The sequence below is a fragment of the Mastigoproctus giganteus genome, chromosome 2 (genome assembly GCF_048544385.1).
Source record: "Mastigoproctus giganteus isolate SK-2022 chromosome 2, ASM4854438v1, whole genome shotgun sequence".
Taxonomy (NCBI): domain Eukaryota; kingdom Metazoa; phylum Arthropoda; class Arachnida; order Uropygi; family Thelyphonidae; genus Mastigoproctus; species Mastigoproctus giganteus.
Genome location: NC_143576.1, coordinates 86,915,703 through 86,934,440, shown reverse-complemented (window position 1 = coordinate 86,934,440; position 18,738 = coordinate 86,915,703). Strand labels below are relative to the sequence as shown.

The following is an 18,738-nucleotide window of genomic DNA, read 5'->3' as shown; positions in this document are numbered from 1 at the left end:
TTTATATACATAACCTTTCAATATTTAATCTATTCGATACCGCGATATATAGCATACGTGACTAACACGTGTCTTGACATTCCAAATGGCATGGAAAGTAGAAGTAATAAAGCATGCTTAACAGTTTTTGTTATTGATAGATGTTGTGAAGTTAAAATGCCCCATATATAACAAACTGGTTGATGAATTCACACAGTTGTGATATAAAAAAAAAAAAAAAAAAAAAAAATCGTAAAGGACACACAACTAGCCTCAAATGCGCATTGATGACAACCGACAATCAGCATGCACTAACCTGTTATAGAAATTACTCATAACAGATGATTCATAATTTCTCTCTCTCTCTCTCTCTCTCTCTCTCTCTCTCTCTCTCTCTCTCTCTCTCTCTCTCTCATCTTTCTCTTCTGCATCCCCTCTACTCCTATGTTTCCCCTATATTGAGTAAGCATTTCTTATTTTCTAACTGTATGAAAATCAGTTATTGTGTTTTACACTGTCACTTGCTCTAAAATATATTTGCCTAGATTGGTAATTCATTTATAAAGTTAAGTTTCCTTTTCTTATTCTTTTCCCACTAAGCATATTGCTTATTGTGCTTAGGATAGATTATCTTTCCATCTTCTTCTTAGTCTTCCCTACTTCGTTTGCCGTTTCAATTTCTTTAATATTTTTGTTCAGCTGTTTTTGTCCAAAGAAAAGGCTTCACGATCTTTCCTTTTGTCTAAAAAACTGCCAGTTCTTTCAAATTGATCCACTAATTTAAACACTGTTTGATTTGTTGGGCCCTTATACACGCGAAGTGCTGTCAGTGCCTTCTTTGAGCAGAAACAATTGAATTCCCAATTGTGTACTGTTCCTTATGCCGCCATTTTATTCACGTCATGTATTCATTGTTACCAACCAAATCTCCAAACCTCGTTCTACAGAGCCACGATGTTGTTGGTACGAAAAAGTTGAAGCTTACGATTCTACAAAGCAAAGAAATAGTGTAGTAAACAAACAATTACCTGTATTTGGAAAAAAAATACCTCTTAGAAATTTTTGTCGAGGTGTGCCAAATTTCATTAAAATCGGACCAATAAAATTCCGGCAATTATTATTTTTTATTTATTTATTTATTCTTTTCATACATATCACATAGGCTATTCTTATATCACATATTGTAGCTGAAGCACTATGTATTAAATTTGTTGCCATGTGCTGGCTGGAAGAATGAATAAGCAATATGGCGGCTGCGTAGAAACGAAATGTTCCGGTTTGCGCATAAAGGTTGTTTGCCTTTTTTTTTTTTTTTTTTTTTCCAAATCATGAATTATTGCCATTTGCTAGCGTGCCTGAAATGTAACTCACTGTGTATAAGAAACAACTTAATTTTTTTTTCTTGCTAAATTTAAAACCGTTTAACAACAATAAAGATTTTTTTTCTCTTTCACTTTGAATTATTTCACTTCCAGCGGACGTTTTATACAAATGTCCCGTATGGTCATATTAGAAGTCTGACGCTTAAAATAGTGATTACTATTAGAAAATCACCCACTGCCTCTCTACCCATAATTGTTTATCTCTTGATAATCTTTCACCTGAAAATCCCTTGATATCCACTGAATTTCAGGAACGATTGGCTCTTAGTTTAGCATTAAGTTTTAGGATATAGTAATAATAGTAATAGTAATAGAGGCATGTGATGCAAGAAAGCAAGCGTGTAAGCTTATGTAGAATCAGCCAAAAAAAAAAAAAAAAAAAATTCACACAACCATTCCCTCTAAAAGTTTGTTCAGTTCCTCCTTGAATTTATTTAAGCTATCAACTTCCACAACACCAGATGGAAGTTTGTTCCAGCAATTAACCACCCGCTGGCTAAAGGCAAATTTGCGCCATCTATTCTACAACTGTCTTTCCTCCATTTGAATTTATGCCCCCTTAGGTTCGTAATCTGACAAGCAGAAGAATCCTTATAATTCAGCGTGGCAACCCATTCAAGGCCTTATACACTGTGAAGTGATCAATCAGATCACCTCACAGGTGAATAGTCTCCAGCCGGTGCAATTTGCAGAATTTAAGCTTCTCTTGGTAAGAGGATCCCTTCATTCTCCTCACCAATCTTGTTGCCCTTCTCTGTACACGCTCAAGTAAATCTACATCCTTCCTAAAATGAGGCCTCCAGACCTGTACACAGTACTCAAGGCGTGGCCTGACCATTGCCTTTTACATAAGGATAATCACCTCCTTTTCCCTGCTAGAAAAATTCCTGTATATCATTGACAAAACCCCCATGACCTGCTCTTGCAACCTGTCTGCATTGCTCAGAAAACTTCATATCTGACTGCACAATTACTCACAGGGCTTTTTCATTTTCTATCACCCTAAGTGTAGTACCACACAGTCGGTACGTTCCTCTGGGGTTACTTCTACCCATATGTAGTACTTTGCATTTGTCAATCTTTCTCTTCTGCATCCCCTCTACTCCTATGTTTTCCCTATATTGAGTAAGCATTTCTTATTTTCTAACTGTATGAAAATCAGTTATTGTGTTTTACACTATCACTTGCTCTAAAATATATTTGCCTAGATTGGTAATTCATTTATAAAGTTAGTTACCTTTTCTTCTTCTTTTCCCAAGTTAGTTTCCTTTTCTTATTCTTTTCCCACTAAGCATACTTTCTAGAAAATTTGGGCAGCCCACTCCAACAAGATCTAGAAAATTTGGGCAGATGGGCTGCCCAAATTTTCTAGATCCTGCTGCAGTGGCACACTGCCATTACTGTCATTAACAACCCTGCCAACCTTTGTATCATCTGCAAACTTCGACACTAAGCCTGATATACCTTCATCAATAATTGATAAATATACAAGACAACAGTGGCCCAACACCGAACCCTGTTAGACTCCACTAATAACATTAGTCCACGAAGAGCAGAGTCCATTGATTACCACCCTCTGTCTTCCTCAACTCAACCACCCTTTTATCCATTGTAGCAACTTACCCTTAATACCATTTTGCTCCAATTTGTGCAGTAGTCTTCCATGCGCAACAGTCTCAAAAGCCTTCCTGAAATCCAAGTAGCTTGACGTAACCCAGTGGTCAGGAGCGAGAGTGCATAGTACGCGTTCCTTGAGTGGACCGGGGTTCAAGCCCGTGACTACTAAATACGATAAATATTTGTATTGACGATTTATTGTAAACTCTACTGACTTGGTTGTCTTGCCGGAGTATAAACAGAAAATTTATTTATATCAAAATTATTTTTTGCATCCAGTTCCTTTGTAACCACATCATAATATCCAATCAGATTTGTCTGATTATCAATGTACCTGAAAATTAAGGAATTTGCGGTTTGAAATTTTGTGATGCGGCTTGCGATATTCACGCAATAAATGCAGAAGTAAATTTTTTTTGTCGTTTGGAAACTTGGGAAAAGAGGTCCGTCACCCTACATTTTCGGCAGCAGCTAAATTTTTGCGGTCGTATTCCATTGGTTAAAGACTCGAACAACACTAGTCTTAGAACACTCGAGCAATACAATTACCTCCGCCGAACAGATTTGAGCAACAGTCGGATCACACGGTTTTCTAGCGTCCTCCTGGCTACGTCACACATCATGTGATATCTTCAATTCACTTACTTTTGTACGGGTTGTTGCTTAAGTCCAAACCTCTACTGTTGTAATAAAGTGGCTAGGTAGCTTTAACATATTTGACATTTTCATTCTCTAATACAATGTCTTGATATTTAAGCTCTTTTTATGTAAATGTTTTCGTTAAAAAAAAAAAAAAAACTTTGGGTAGAATGAGGGGGGAATGAGCTGATACTCAGGACTTACAAAGAGTAGTGATTTATTTTATATACGCTCATTCCGTTGGCCTAATTAACTCATGAATGAAAGAACTGCGCAGAAAATGTATTGCTATAAAAAATATAAATAAAAAAATAAGTGTCGTTTCCTTAGCTAACTGTAATCCGTTATATTTAACTTTTTAAATCTCGGCTAAGCAAAGTGACCTTGCTGTACCACGCCCCGTAATTCTCCAGGCTGACACTTATAAGGTGTGGTCTTAGTTTTATACAGTGGAACGCGCACACATGCTAGTTAGCGTTTAGCGAATTTCCACCATTAACTTTGCTTTAGTTAACGTGTACCTAAGATTTGCTTCTTGTTTTAAGAAAAGTTTTCTTAACACAAGAAGCAACACATTTTTCTAATAAATTTAGTTTTCTTGTATGTAACTCATTTTCTGAAAAACCTCGTTTTGTTACCTGTTCAGTACCTACATGACTGCTAATAAATGTATAAATTTGTTGTTGTGCCATTGTACAATCCGTGGAACGATCTTTTCACAGTACATAAAGAGAAAACAGAGAAGTTTTTGTTATTAAACAAGCACTTCTCTTCAGATGAGGGAATGCACTAAACACATTCTTTTTACCGGACGTTGAATAGTTTTTCCTTGCACTATACATTGTTTATATATATATATATAAGTGAGGAAATTAAGGAAAGTGAACGGGCTAGACATGACATAACGAAAATTGCATGACTGCTAGTATCTAGATTACAAGAAGAAAACTAATGAAATACTGTAGACTGCTGAAGGAAAGTGGCAAACTGCCGCGGGGCATTTCGTGGCTAATGTTATAAAGATTTCACCATACCAATTGTACTTCAAGAGATGGGGCACGGATGTCAAAACGAGATGCTGTCAGGGTGTGCGGAATGTTGCACAGCTCGTGCCACTAGTTTATTGTAACATATGGAAAGCAAAAGCAGATCAGCAAAACAACCCGTTCACACAGACGTAAAGAGGCCAACTGCTTCTTAGTTTCCTTATACAGCTAACCAATACAAATTAATGAATCAGTACACGATTCAGGAAATATCCCTATAAACAGGCATACCAAACACATATGGCCCCTTGTCACAATGTTTGCCAAAAAATAATAAGCATGGGAGAAATTTTGATTTTATATTTGTATTCATTTATTTATTTTACCGTAGAACTCATTTAAACGATATTATAATTGCATCTGGTGTATTGTAGCAGTTTGACAAGAATTACGAAAACTATACTATTATATGCGAAAACAGAGCTAAGCGTTTCATTCATCGTGGTTTTTGTTCTACTATATTTAAGAGCCATTAAAAGCAATTATTATGTATATGAAAATATCTAGTTTGCCTCGGTATCAGAATGAAAAACCGAATGAAAAATTCGCTTGAAAGTAGGCAAGTGTAAAACGCAAATGCGGGTCCGCGGAATGTCAGATCGATCAATCTGACATCCGTGCTCTCAAAGAATGAAAGAAAATATACATGCAAGGGGGGTTTTGTGTATTTTAAAATATTTAGAACTCACTCTCGTCTGCAAAGTTCGAAGTAAATTGTTCTTCCCAGAAATATCAATAATCCATCAAAGTAAACAATATTGTCATCTATAAATAATTTTAATAACTAACTTTTAATTTTTAGAACTTCAGTTCTAAGACTGAAGTTGCTTTTCTCAACCGGCGATATGAATCTGAAGATATGGGATCCTCTGTTTGTATTATTGAGATCTAATGAGGAGCTGTGGGGACGGGGTTTCTTACTATTTATTTTATTTATTTATCTGGTTAAGTGTCGTTATACCCCGTGCTTTGGAACCCAATTTTGGTAGTTGTGTATTATTTTTGATTTAAGTACAACTGGTTCCTCACCCTTCCAAAGCTCACAAGCTACCTGACTGCTATATTTATTCTTTCTGTCACAGAAGATTCCGGGCACTGAGAATATATTTATTCTCCTTGTACAGGTTTGGACTTAGTGCAAGTTTTTTTTTTTTTTTTTTTGAGGACAGTGTATATTTCTCTTAGAATAATGAAGCACTTATTTAAATTTCTAAACATAACAAAGGTTTATTTCCATATCAAAATTTGCACAGTAATATCTCATTTAATGTTAAAAAATATTATCCCCACCTTTCCGAAATTGTACAACCTACTCTTAATTAAGGTTAACTTCAGGATCAATAAAACTTCCTTCTACCTCATTTTTACAATTTTTTATACATATCTTTAATTATACCATTTAGTTAAAAGTTATAATCGCCCCTTCCCTTCTGCAAATTGTACGGCACTACTTTTAATTAAAGTGAACTACAGGAACAATAAAAACTTTCCTTCTACCTCCTTTACACATATTCATCATACATTTTATCAATTAATCTAAATTTTCTTTCAAATATTTTTGTACACAACACCTTTCCTCTAACAATCTCAGACTATAAAACTCTGAAAACAATCCTTTTACCCTTACAAAATACTGCTCCACTAGCCAATTATCAATCAAATATCTACCCCTTTGTTTTTTTTCACAAACATATACAACTTTTTTTTTTTTTTTGTTGTTGGCCCATCTGCTTCTGTGGCCATAATGCACCTCCCCAGGTTTTTGCATTTTACTCTGATCCAAGCTTGAGGCGGGATTCGAACCCGCGCCCTGTGGGTTGCCAGGCAGGCACTTCACCCACCTGGCTAGCTCGGTCGGCATATACAACTTAGGGATACATATATTCTCCCTAGAGCACTTATGCAACATAATCTTGATTCTCTCTCTCTCTCTCTCTCTCTCTCTCTCTCTCTCTCTCTCTCTCTCTCTCTCTCTCTCTCTCTCTCTCCTGAGCGTATTCTAACAATTAATCTTTATAATTGTGCCCTTTCTTTATTTCGCAGCCACCGGTAGATTGATCCTCCTCTGTAGCCGTCTTTCTTGTACCTGGCTTACAGATTTTTCAAGCATTTCTTTCCTAGATTCTGCTTTCGAGAAATCAATGGGCGATGGTCTGCATCCATTTATTTGCTTAATGCGATGAGGCTTGGACTTCTTAAGCATTCTGCAGGCCATTCATCAGACACACTTCTCATTTTTAGCGACTATCTACACTCCTCCCACCTTCACATCAAACACAGACATTTCTACTTGACCGTTCTTTCAGACACGACGTTACAACATTATTTTTCAGATATTCACAAACCAAATTTTTTTTTCAACGACACACTTTCTCCCCGTGCTCCTGCTTTTTGTTTCCATCTTCTTAACCAATCACAATCATCTTCTCTTCCAGCCTCTTTACTGTAATTCATTCTTCATCTGAAATCTTTGTTTCCTCCATGTGCTGTATGGCTGGGCATCTTTCTCCCCTAAGTACAACGGTTGCGGACCCCCTGCCTTCTGGAACGTTTTCCTTAACTGTATTTCCCTTAATCAAGTTTGTTCCATTCATAGTCAGAACCAGATGCCCTTCTGTTTCTCAAATGCATTCTAGGGGGGAAATTTCATTGTATATACCAGAAGCCTAAATTATTTTCCCTTACTCTACACATGCATAGAGTTAATGGCTAATTTGAGCGGTGACTTTATTCCTTTCCCAACATATCTTTCCTGCCATCGCCTGCATTCCGAACCATTATTGTTAGAAATCAAACTTGCCATCCATTGTCATCTTCCAATTGTTCTGTACTTGCTCACATTGGCATAACTAATCAGTAATCTGCTTCAGATGAATATCTGTAGGGATTTAGATGCAAAAGCACAAATTCAACCTTCCTCGCACTAGTGCGAGGAAGGTTGAATTTGCAACCGATTCCACTGTTTGATAGACGTTCTGTTTGTACTCCAACACGACAACATAAGGCAGATAGGATTTACAGCTCTGACAAGAATAAAATCATCAACCGCAGTTTAGTAATCATGTGAGTTAGAACCACAACCAAAGGTTTTACTAGTGCATTTCCACGCTGACTGCTCAGGTCAGGCCAGTAATTCTTCTGTTTATGCGCCAATACAGTCATATAAGGTCAGAGGAGTTCAAAGATAAAGAATATCAAAATGTCATCGTATTTAGAGGTCATGTGGGCTCGAACCACTGTCAGCTCAATCGCGTGCACTGCTGTACTACTTAGCAGGCTCTGCTACGCTTAGGCAAACATGACACTTACGTAAGCAATGCTATCTGGCATTATGGACGAGGAAAAACAAACATGGTTTGTGTTAATACCATCAAAAAGTCACCCTCATCTACAGTTGTCGTTCGATGTAGGAGCAGGGAGGGAGACTAGATTAGGACCCGACGTTACCATTGCAGGCTATCACTTTCACTCTTATAACCGACGTACTTGCGACGATTGAATTGCAGGATTCAGTACACTTTATCGATGATGAACTTTTTAATGGTTCACATCCATGTTTACAATATTCAATTATTTTAGCTATTAAAAAAATAATTAAACTTTCTACACTGTTTTAGTCGTCTTCGCTTATGCTTAAAGCGCCTGTTGCCTTTACCACAACTGTCCATCCACTCGACTCTTTGTGGACGGATTTTCATGAAATTTATATTTAGCTATTTTAGACAGATTTGTCGAGACATCCCAAATTTAATTAAAATCGAACAAATAGAAATCCGGCAATTATTAGGCATTGACTTCTATCATGTATAGACGAAAAAAGACTAGTATCAACACTGTTAAAATGATTGTAGGATAAATCTCTGCCCCATCATTTTGGAAAGTGGCCTCTGGAGAATCCTAGAAGCGCCCTGAGGGCCATGCAATGTGCTCGTGCCTGAGTCGTTTACATTTTTCGGATCATTTTCTGCCCTTTCAGATGCCACGAAGTTCAAGCATTGGATGTGGACCATAAAAAGTTCGTCATCGATGAAACGTACTGAAGGCGCATTTTTTCAGTTCAATTTTTGCAAGCCTGCCGGTTATAAACATGAAAGTGATATCCTCCTTATGGTGTCCCCAGGTCCCAATCTATTCTCCCCCCTTTCTCAGACCGAACAAGAACTGTAGCTAACAGTGACTTTTGATGATCATAATATGGAGCCATAATACTTTTTTTTTCTTCTATCTGTGATGCCTGATAACACTGACTGGGCAACATACCATATCGCAATCGGTTTCTTGTTCTTTTGTAATGGTTTGCTATTTTGTATATTTATTCTTAATGTTGTGTTTTGTAAATTATATTTTTATCTTCAATGCAAATTTAAATTCTATTACTACATATTCTTCCATACTACAGTATTTTATTAAATATATACATTAAAATACTGTGGTATGGAATCATTATGTGGTACCAATCAGATGACATCACAGGGCTTGAACTACAGGAACTGTCAGGAAGTGATCATACAATTGTCAGTTGGAAGATGAAGAAAGATGTTGGAGTAATTAAAGATAAAGGCATGGGTTTTAACTTCAGAAGACAGTTAACTTCAGAAGAGACTTTGACAGTTTAAGGGGCTGTATGGCATTTATGAATTGGGTGGATTGCTGAGGGAGGCGAATACATTTTAATTATGGAAAACTTTTAAAGCAAAAATCACAGAAGCCACGAAAGCATACATACCATTAAGAGAATATTGCAATAGGAGAGTGCCGAAATGGAAGACTGCAGAACTGAAGGGTCAAATAGGCATAAAAATTTAGGGTGGGATAGTTACAGAACGATGAAAAGTACTGTGGCCTACAACAAAGAAATTATTATTATGTTAGGATAATTGATTACATATACCCATTTATGTATTTTGTCTGTAAATTGTGTGCGTTCCCTGGTCGATTTTGCCTGTTTTGCTGGACGAAAAACCCCAGTTTCTGGAGAAAAAGCCTTGCTATCTACGCCTGAGACCGACTAACTCAGCCACGGAGTGAAAAAAGCCCATTAAAGTTCCTCGCGTCATCGACGGGATTCGGATCCGGGCCTTTTCCACCCGGTCTTGGGAAGACGGTGACGATACCATTGTGCTATCGTGCAGACTCAAAAGTTTATCTGTAATACACTGCTTGACAAAATTAGCAGAACAAAATGTATTAATGAATATTTTATTGTGAACAGTGTCACCGAAGGCGAATAGTTGATATAATAGGCATCCTTGCATGCAAATTCCGAGTATCCAATAGAAATCGACCTATCACCTCACAGAGCCGCACATTATGCAAATTATTCATGCCTATAAAAATACGGGTTACGACCACTTCACTTCATTCCGTTTTTGGCCTGCTCATTGGAATAGCCATATCTCCAGTACTCAGGATGGTAAGTCATCGTTGTTTAGATGATTCTTTCGGATGGCGGGCCGTTGGACGATTTGAAGCCGAGCAGTCGCAGGCGGAGGTGGCACGTTGGCTTACTGTCTCACGCAGTGTTGCCTCGGCATTATAGAAGCGGTTTCGGGAGACAGAAACCATTACAAGAAGAGCTGGCCAAGGTCACCCGAGGGCTGCGTCAGCCAGAACAAACCGCTATCTGGCTCTAACAGTAAGACGGAATCCTACGATGTCCTATCATCAACTGTCTCTTGCGGTTGCAGCGGCCACAGGTGAAAATATTTCCAACCGGACTGTGTAAGAAGGCTCAATTCAAGTGGACACTATGCAAGGAAGACGGCGATTTGTATTCCATTAACCCCAAACCACTACAGAGCTCGTCAAAATGTGCGATTTGGAGCCCTGAAAAATGGGGTACAATTCTGATATCTGGTGAATCCCGTTTTAGCCTACAAACAGATTCTAGACGTTATTTCATCTGGAGACAACGAGGTATGCAGTACCATCCCTCCGACATCAGAGAAAGGGACACTTAACCGTGGAGGCGGTGTTCTCGTGTAAGGCTGAATAATGATCATCTGTCGCATCCCTCTTCATGTTTTTGATAGGTATACCGTAACGCTGAGAGCCAACTCCTCTGTCACTTAGTGAACTAAAGTATGCGCTGGTGGAAGAATGGGATTTATTGTCACAGAATCTTAAAGACACCCGTATATCGAGCATTGTTCACCGCTGTCAGTCCTGATTAGCCACTGGAGGGAATCATATGCCGTACTGATGCCAGTGACCTTTTTTCGAGCGTATTGTATCGACTTCTGTAATGACCTTTTTGTTAATTCTTATACAACCTCTATAAATGTCCCTTACACCTGTCGAAGTTTCTCGCCGTCTCCTCTCCTCATTTCATCGTTATTCTATGGTACATTCCAAATTTTGTCCTGCTTCATCGCAAGCTGCACGAGTTACACCACGTTTTTTATGTTTCTGTTAATTTTGTTGATCAGTGTAGTACCACAAATAAGGTTAGAGAGGCCAAGGCTGCATATGAGAAAGCATTGGCTAAGGTAGCATAGAATGGGGACAAAGAATTTTTCATGTATGTGAATACAAGACGTAAGCTAGTCAGATCGGACCCTTGTACACTGGGTGTTGGAAATTCTTAGATAACCAAGCTGATACTGCGGATGAATTGAATAGGTCTTTGTGTCAGTCTTTACTGAAGAAAGACTCTTCATATGGGAAGAGACTGTACAAGTGAGGCTGAGCCGTATGAAATTAGTGATGTCGTAATGGCAGATGATTGTTTATTAGAAAAACTTTTGAACATAAAGGCAAGTAAGACCTTCGGAGTTCATGGCATATACCAGTTAGTTTTAAGGGAGACCTCCGGGGAGTGTATTGAACCATTGAGGTTAATTATGAAAGGGATCTTTGGTCTCGGGGGAGATTCCTTTGGATTAGAGAAGTTCCAACGTGTCGCCAATGCATAAGGCAGTTCTAAGACTGAAGTTGAATACAGACCGGTTAGTCTGACCTCAGTTGTAGAAAAAATCTTAGCGGCAATGATTAAGAGTGCAATCCAGGCATATTTAGACAGATATGACATTCTGAAGGACAGAAACACAACATGGTTTTTTTAAGGGAAAATCATGTTTAACTAACTTAGTAGGCTATTTTGACGCAGTAACTCGTGAGCTGGATGTAGGGAACAATATCGATAGATTGTTTATTTGAATTTTAAGAAAGCATTCGACTCGGTCTCTCACGAGAGGTTACTGTATAAGCTTGAACAGGTTGAAATTACTGGTAAGATTCTAAGATGGATTGCTGGGTGGCTGCAAGACAGAAGGCGAGGGTTGTGATTAGTGGATATTCTTCAGGTTATTGTAACGTCAGGAGTGGGGTTCCACAAAGATCATTTCTTGGACCACTGTTGTTTCTCATTTTCATAATGACATCGATGAAGGGATAGAAGGCGTGATTTCAAAATTTGTGGACGGCGTAAAGATTGGCAGAGTCGTTAATGATCACTGTCATGCAGTGCTCCTTCAGGATGACAATAATAATAATACAATACAAATTTATTTATCATTTGAATTTGTTTACAATACAAGAACCCGTTAAGAAAAGTAAATTTCTTGACAACAAGTTGCAATTCATCAGTTAAATCAGTTTTTGCATACAGAATTGTTGTCTAAAAGAAAAGACAATGAAGTCATTACACATAGTACATTCCACTTGTAAACAGAGGTAGTGATTGATCCGTATTGAAAATCTATTCTACTGTATCATTGAGTATCAAAAATTTTCTTACTAGGAATTTTAATTTGGAGATTGAATAACTTCTCCTGAGCCTGAAATCAACGCTTGCCAACAAGTTATTTAATATGTTCATTGTATGCCTATCTCCAAATCTATTTAGTACCCTAGGGTGATGCAAAACAACTGCTTTTGGATTCCTTAAGTTATGTGAAACATTCCTTTGAAAATTCAACTCTTCATAAATAGTGTTAAGATTTTTAAAAAATAAATTTGACTTCAGTTTTTGAATTGGATATAGTATTTTGTATTTTAACAAAAATTGCCTTCTCTTATTCAGATCATTCCAAGAGTTTGGCTCCCTTAACAGTTTCAGAATATTGTTTAGTAAATTGTTTATAACCCTTATTTAGTTATAATTAAGTTGGGAGTCCACTAATGCATAATATAAGGTGACTTGTGTTCTTTGATTTCTTTTATTTTTAATATAATAAAAGATGTACACATAAAATCTCATTTTTAGTTAATTTGTTATTTGCATTGCCCAACTTAGATTATAGTCTATCCATAACCCAAGGTAACAGTGATTTGAAACTTCTTCAACTGTTAGACAATTGCAATTCTGGAAGTTCTATTCATGTTTATGTAATTTAATAGAGGGATGAATGTCCAGGGTTTGGTGAGGGGGTCTAATTACCAAGAATTTGGTTTTTTAAAACTGAGTGCTAATTTATTGTCATGCAACCAATTTTGTAAATGTATTACATCCTGCTGTAAATCTAATGTCAGTTTTGTAAGGTTCTTTCCAATTGTATATAAGATTAAATCATCCGCATAAATTTTTAAAAAGGAGTTCTTAATTACTTCGAATATGTCATTTATATAGATGTTGAAGATGATTGGCCCTGCATGGGTGCCCTGTGGTACTCCTCTCTTTATATTGTATGATTTTCCCTTTGTATTCTCTACTTCAACTGTGATTTTTCTTTTGGTTAAATAAGATGTTAGGAGTTGATTGACTGTTCCCCTTATGCCATATTTCAGTAATTTCTGTTTCAAGATTGAGATATCAATTAAGTCATATGCTTTGGTCAAATCTATAAATAAGATCATTATGAAGTTATTGTTGTTCAAATGTAAGTTAAGAGTCTACTAAACTCTCTAATAATGTCTGTGTGCTCTTACCCTTCTGATATGAGAATATAGAGTTATTTAACAGTCCATATTGATGTAGATATTTACTTATATGGGTAAATATATAATTTTCTATTATCTTATTTGTAACTGACTGTATTGTTATTGGTCTATAATTACAAAAGTCATCAGGTGGTCCCTTTTTATATATAGGGATTATTTTAAAAGAAAGTAAGTTTGTAGGATAGACTCTTGATGCCATCATCCGTGCTATAAGCTCCACCAAGAGAACAGTGAACTGTTCTTTATTTATCTTTACTTCGGTTGCTGTAATACAGTCAAGTCCGTAAGATTTCTTGTTCTTTAACTGTTCTATGATCTTGAGAATCTCCTGTGGAGCAAAGAATACACAGGAGTTCACTACCTGAGGAAGGTAGTGAACAGGTTTATTGACAGGTATATAGGTTTAATAATAATAATTATTATTATTGCTCTTATATTATTTCTCTCTGATTGGGGGTTCTACCTCATGATGGGTATTGCTACCAAGTACACAGGGTGGTTGTTGTTATGTCTGGTGTTACTGTTGGTCTAGGAACTCTCTGACTATCCTACAGATGTTCAGGATTGCGACTTTCTGGAGTTCCTTGTAGGCGTTCGCTGGGAGACCTATTGCTGCTAGGCTGTTATGTAAGGTCTTTGGCACCATACATGTAGATCGGGATGGTCGTGACTTGTTGCATATGCCACATCTCTTTGATCTCCTGTCTTAGGTTCGTGCATTTCCTGATTATTATTTATTAATTAATTTATAGATGAGAGGCCGATTTTGTAAGTTTTTGGCAACATCCTTATTTTGTCAATTTTGTAATTATTTATTTCTTATTATGCATATTTTATTAATCTTCTATCACTCTCTAACTCCCTCACTTTCTTTATTTATTAATTTATTGATAAGAAGATAACTATATTTACTTTCACTTCTGTTAATCACAGAAAAAAAAGCAATTAATTTAAGGAAAAAAAATTCGAACGCGCCTGAAATTGATACGCACCTCGTACATTAGCCAGTTTGTTAATTGCGTTCATTGCAATATAACCTTTGATGGTTAGAAGTTTAGGAAAGCTGCATGTGAATTACCCTATACATAAATGTCACATCATATATTTTTTCGAGTTTGTTTATAAATGTAAGTTTTTGTATAATTTTAAAAATCAGAGTGGCTATACAGTTACAGCCATTAAAACGTGTTATGTTTTAGATAACATTACGTACACATACGGGTGTTGCTCAAAACATTTATAAATTAACATTGCTGTATCATTGAAAAAAACCTGTTTATGCAACCATGTGCAATGGTATCACTATACTAACATTTTTTGAAATGTAAACATCTTTGGCGGCACCTACTAAATTTCGGACGGCAGTAAAATCAATTTGTCAAGATTTTGCGACGCGGAAAATTACATAATTTTACGTCATTTCCGTTTCATAACAAAGAAAAACGGAGTCGGGAGAGGAGATCGCGCTAAGTATCATGGGAGGTGATCTTGGATGTACTCAGAGCTCTAATAAACTAGCTGGTGGCGGAAAAACGTTTATGATTCGGGGCATACCACTTAGATGGCTTTGGGTTAACCATTACAACCCGTGGCAGAAACCTTTTGGTAACCGGAGAAATGGATATCTTACAAAATTTAAAGTAAAATGAAGCATTTAAAGCAAAGGATCATGGGAGCAAATGATCATGGGAGGTGATCTTGGATGTATGATTAGAATATGTATTCTTTGACTATTTATCTATTTATATTCATACATGTAACATTTATGTATTCTTAATATTCATTAATGTAATATTGTAAAAATACTATGTCTATTAAACTGAGACAATCTCTTAAATGTTACGCTCCTTGTATATTAGCAAGAAACCCCATGGCTTTGAATGTCGTTTCCGGGGCAAGGTGTACACCTTAATCTGATTTGAATAAATAAAAATAAAATAAACGTCGCTATACTCTGTTTTCAGTATGGCGAAAATTTCACCTGAATTCACGTGTTTCTTCAGCAGTTGTGCACTACGTAATAAAACCTGACCCTTGAGTACCGATTGAACTAATCTTGCTACTCTTACTATAGATAATGGTTGGCTCTCCATCCGATGATTTGTATACCTATCTTTCTTATATGTCGTTAATAAAATTAATTAATACAGGAAATGCATCGCCAAGGACCCTGGAATGATAGATAATACATGTCGACGATGCCAACTAGCCATAGAAATAATTCAGCACATCACCGCGGGATGTATGATGATCACCCGGACGGAGTACGCTCAAAGACATGACCGGATCACTAGGATAATACATGAGAAGCTAGCGAAAAAATACCAGTTGATTAAAGAAAGTGTACCTTATAACAGGTACACTTTCTTTAATCTTCAGGCCGTACTAGAGATTCCTACTCACAAACTAATGGGACCGCGCCATTATAACCGACAAGACGATCCCGCACAACAGACCAAACATAGCCCTCATCTATAAGAAGGAAATGGCTACTTACCTGATCGACATAGCGGTACCCAAACACCAGCAACTGCAACCTTCAGAAAACCTACGAGGCAAATATCAGGAAGTACATATATATAAGACAGGAAGTCAAAGAAATGTGGCATATGGAAGAAGTAATGACCATCCCGATCACTGTGTCAAAGGGCGCCCATAAGAACCTAGCAGCAATAGGCGTCCATCAGAACCTAGCAGCAATAGGCGTCCCAGAGAACATTTACATGGAACTCCAGAAAGCCGCAATTTTTAACACCTGTAGGATAGTCAGAGAGTTCCTCGACCAACAGTGTTAATAACAATAATAATGAGAACCGGACACAACCAACCACTCTATGTACTTGGTAACAGTTCGTGTCACGGGCTGGAAAAAATCCCATAAGATGAAAAAGTCACGATAATAATAATAATAAATTCTGATTCGTATTTGAATTAACATCGTATATATATATATATAAGAAATTTGTATATAACATGCATTGGACAGCTTTGGCTTTTGTATATCTTTTTCGTTCAGCTTCTGTCCTTGTTTATTTAATAATTTGTTTCTTCGTTCTTTTTCCATTCTGCCTCTATTTTACTTATTATATAATATGGTACTCCGGCACCACCACCAGGTTATAAGAGTTTACAATAAATCATGAATACAATTTATCAGTGATGAGCTTGAACCAGAACCTGTGCTACTGCGCTCTCGCTCCTGACCATTCGACTATTTGAAAAAGAGCACTGAGCTCATGAGAGAGAGAGAGAGAGAGAGAGAGAGAGAGAGAGAGAGAGAGGAAAAGAAATGAAGCGAATAAAGAAAGGTCACTAAGCTCACAGGGACAGGAAACTGCAAGCAGTTTACCTTCGTTATATACACCTCCAGCATTCCCCTTCTAGCCGAACAAGTGCTGTAACATTTCGTGGGTCGGTCGTTTGTGGTCCCGTTTCTCTCCTTTCTATACTACTAAAAAAAAAAAAATTCTATCGGCAGTTGTAACCATATGGTGTGGAACAACTGTCACTGAGTTATATGTCTGACTCCGAAGCTTCAGATAACTTATGTTAATCGTGATGAAAATTTATCATGCCGGAAAGTTCTCTTTTCAGGGGAAAAGAAAAGATTGCAAAGAACCTCGGTCAATTTTGATACACGTTATTCTGGAAAAGATTTACATCCGTTATTCTGGAAAAGATTTACAATCAGCCTGCTTTAAAGGAATTTAAATTTACTGCCTGGTGGTTAAATAAAAAATAAAGAAATCAGCTCCTCATCGCATTTTTACTGTTTTTTCACTACCAGTATATATCCATGTGCACAGTAAGAAAATTATACAATGCTTAAGAGCTGTGCAAAATCCCGTCTTTCTGTTTATATGACTATGTATGCATCGCTTTTCTTAACGTAAATTATTTTTTCAGCATGGGTCTTCAAGCAAAATATTTGCCAGTTCTAGCGTTGCAATGAAAGCATAACTCCATTTGTTTTTATCATTTCCTTGAGGAGTGAGAAGTAATCTCTGTGAACGTTTTCTGTAATCGAACACCGAACAATTAGATATAGAAAGTGTCGACTTACGTGATCACACTGACGAAGATCCCGAGCGGCAAATTATTCAGTTCGCTTCACTTTCCACCATGTCACTCCGTATGTGGTTTCAAGAATAACGGTACCTGAGTAGCCTCACAAGAAACAGCTTCCCCCCCACAACTTCCTCGTCTCTTCAACTAGTTCAGTTTCTCTAGATGAAAAACTTGTATCACTTGTCCTTCCCTCGTGTATGCGCGCGCAGTGTTATCCCACTTCCTTATTTTTCCCCGCTTGCCGACGGCTGAGTGGAATACATAATTCAGGAACGTGTGTTGCTCAGTAGGCTACGGAAAGTAGAGCGCACCGTTGACCTTCTTGCTTTCTACAAGTCATATTTTTTAAACTCCTAGTGCTTGTTAACTGTTCTGCCCTGCCCGCTAGCGACAACAGCCCTGAAGCAACGATAAGCATTAGGGGAAGAACTCGTTCCTATTTAAACTTGGGGATGTGAGTGCAGTACATTATTCGGCATGACCACCTACTCCATCCGGCCACGCTGGAGACACTTTAAATCATCGAATATTTATGTAAGAAATAAAATTGATGGTGTCAGCTCAAACCTGACAACAATCGTAAATGCGACTCCGGAAGACTTTCTCACACATAAGTGGAACGGACGAACTTTCTTTTTCCACGTGTAAACTTACATGATTACGCTGACGAGAAACAGTCAGTTACTTACTTTTCATCGTTACTTCATATACATTTTCACAAATAACGGCAGACGATTCTTCTCAAAAAACAATCCTCCATCCTGATTATTCCTCTGTTCTCTTTCTCTAAATGGAAATTATATCACTTGACCTTCCTTCTGTGCTACAAAACATATAATCACTTCAAGGTTTAAGTATTCTAAACACACACCTTTGTATAAATAATCTTATTAAAAAAAAAAAAAAAAAAAAAAGTCAGGTCTGTATCAGGTTAAAAAGGCTGTCTTATTTTTGCAAACAAATTTGAAATACCAGATAAAGTCCTGTATATTTATTCCCAAATATGAAGAAAGTATGCTTTTCTTTCTATTTTAAGAAATAACGACAATAGTATGCCTGTGGTCAGCGTTTTCTCACAGGAAACGTCATCATACGAAGACACTGCAAATGAATTTGCGTTTTGTTTT

General features: G+C 37.1%; 1 protein-coding gene across 2 annotated transcripts in view; it reads right to left on the bottom strand.

The window, feature by feature from the left end:
• LOC150089393 (uncharacterized) overlaps window positions 1-17,733 on the bottom strand; it is a 160,578-nt gene extending 142,845 nt beyond the window's left edge. For both annotated transcript variants that reach the window (XM_090389385.1, XM_090389382.1), the window contains exon 1: window positions 17,607-17,733. The gene's annotated coding sequence lies outside the window, so the exon portion shown is untranslated. The remainder of the gene's footprint in view (window positions 1-17,606) is intronic.
• Between the last annotated feature and the right edge of the window lie 1,005 nt (window positions 17,734-18,738).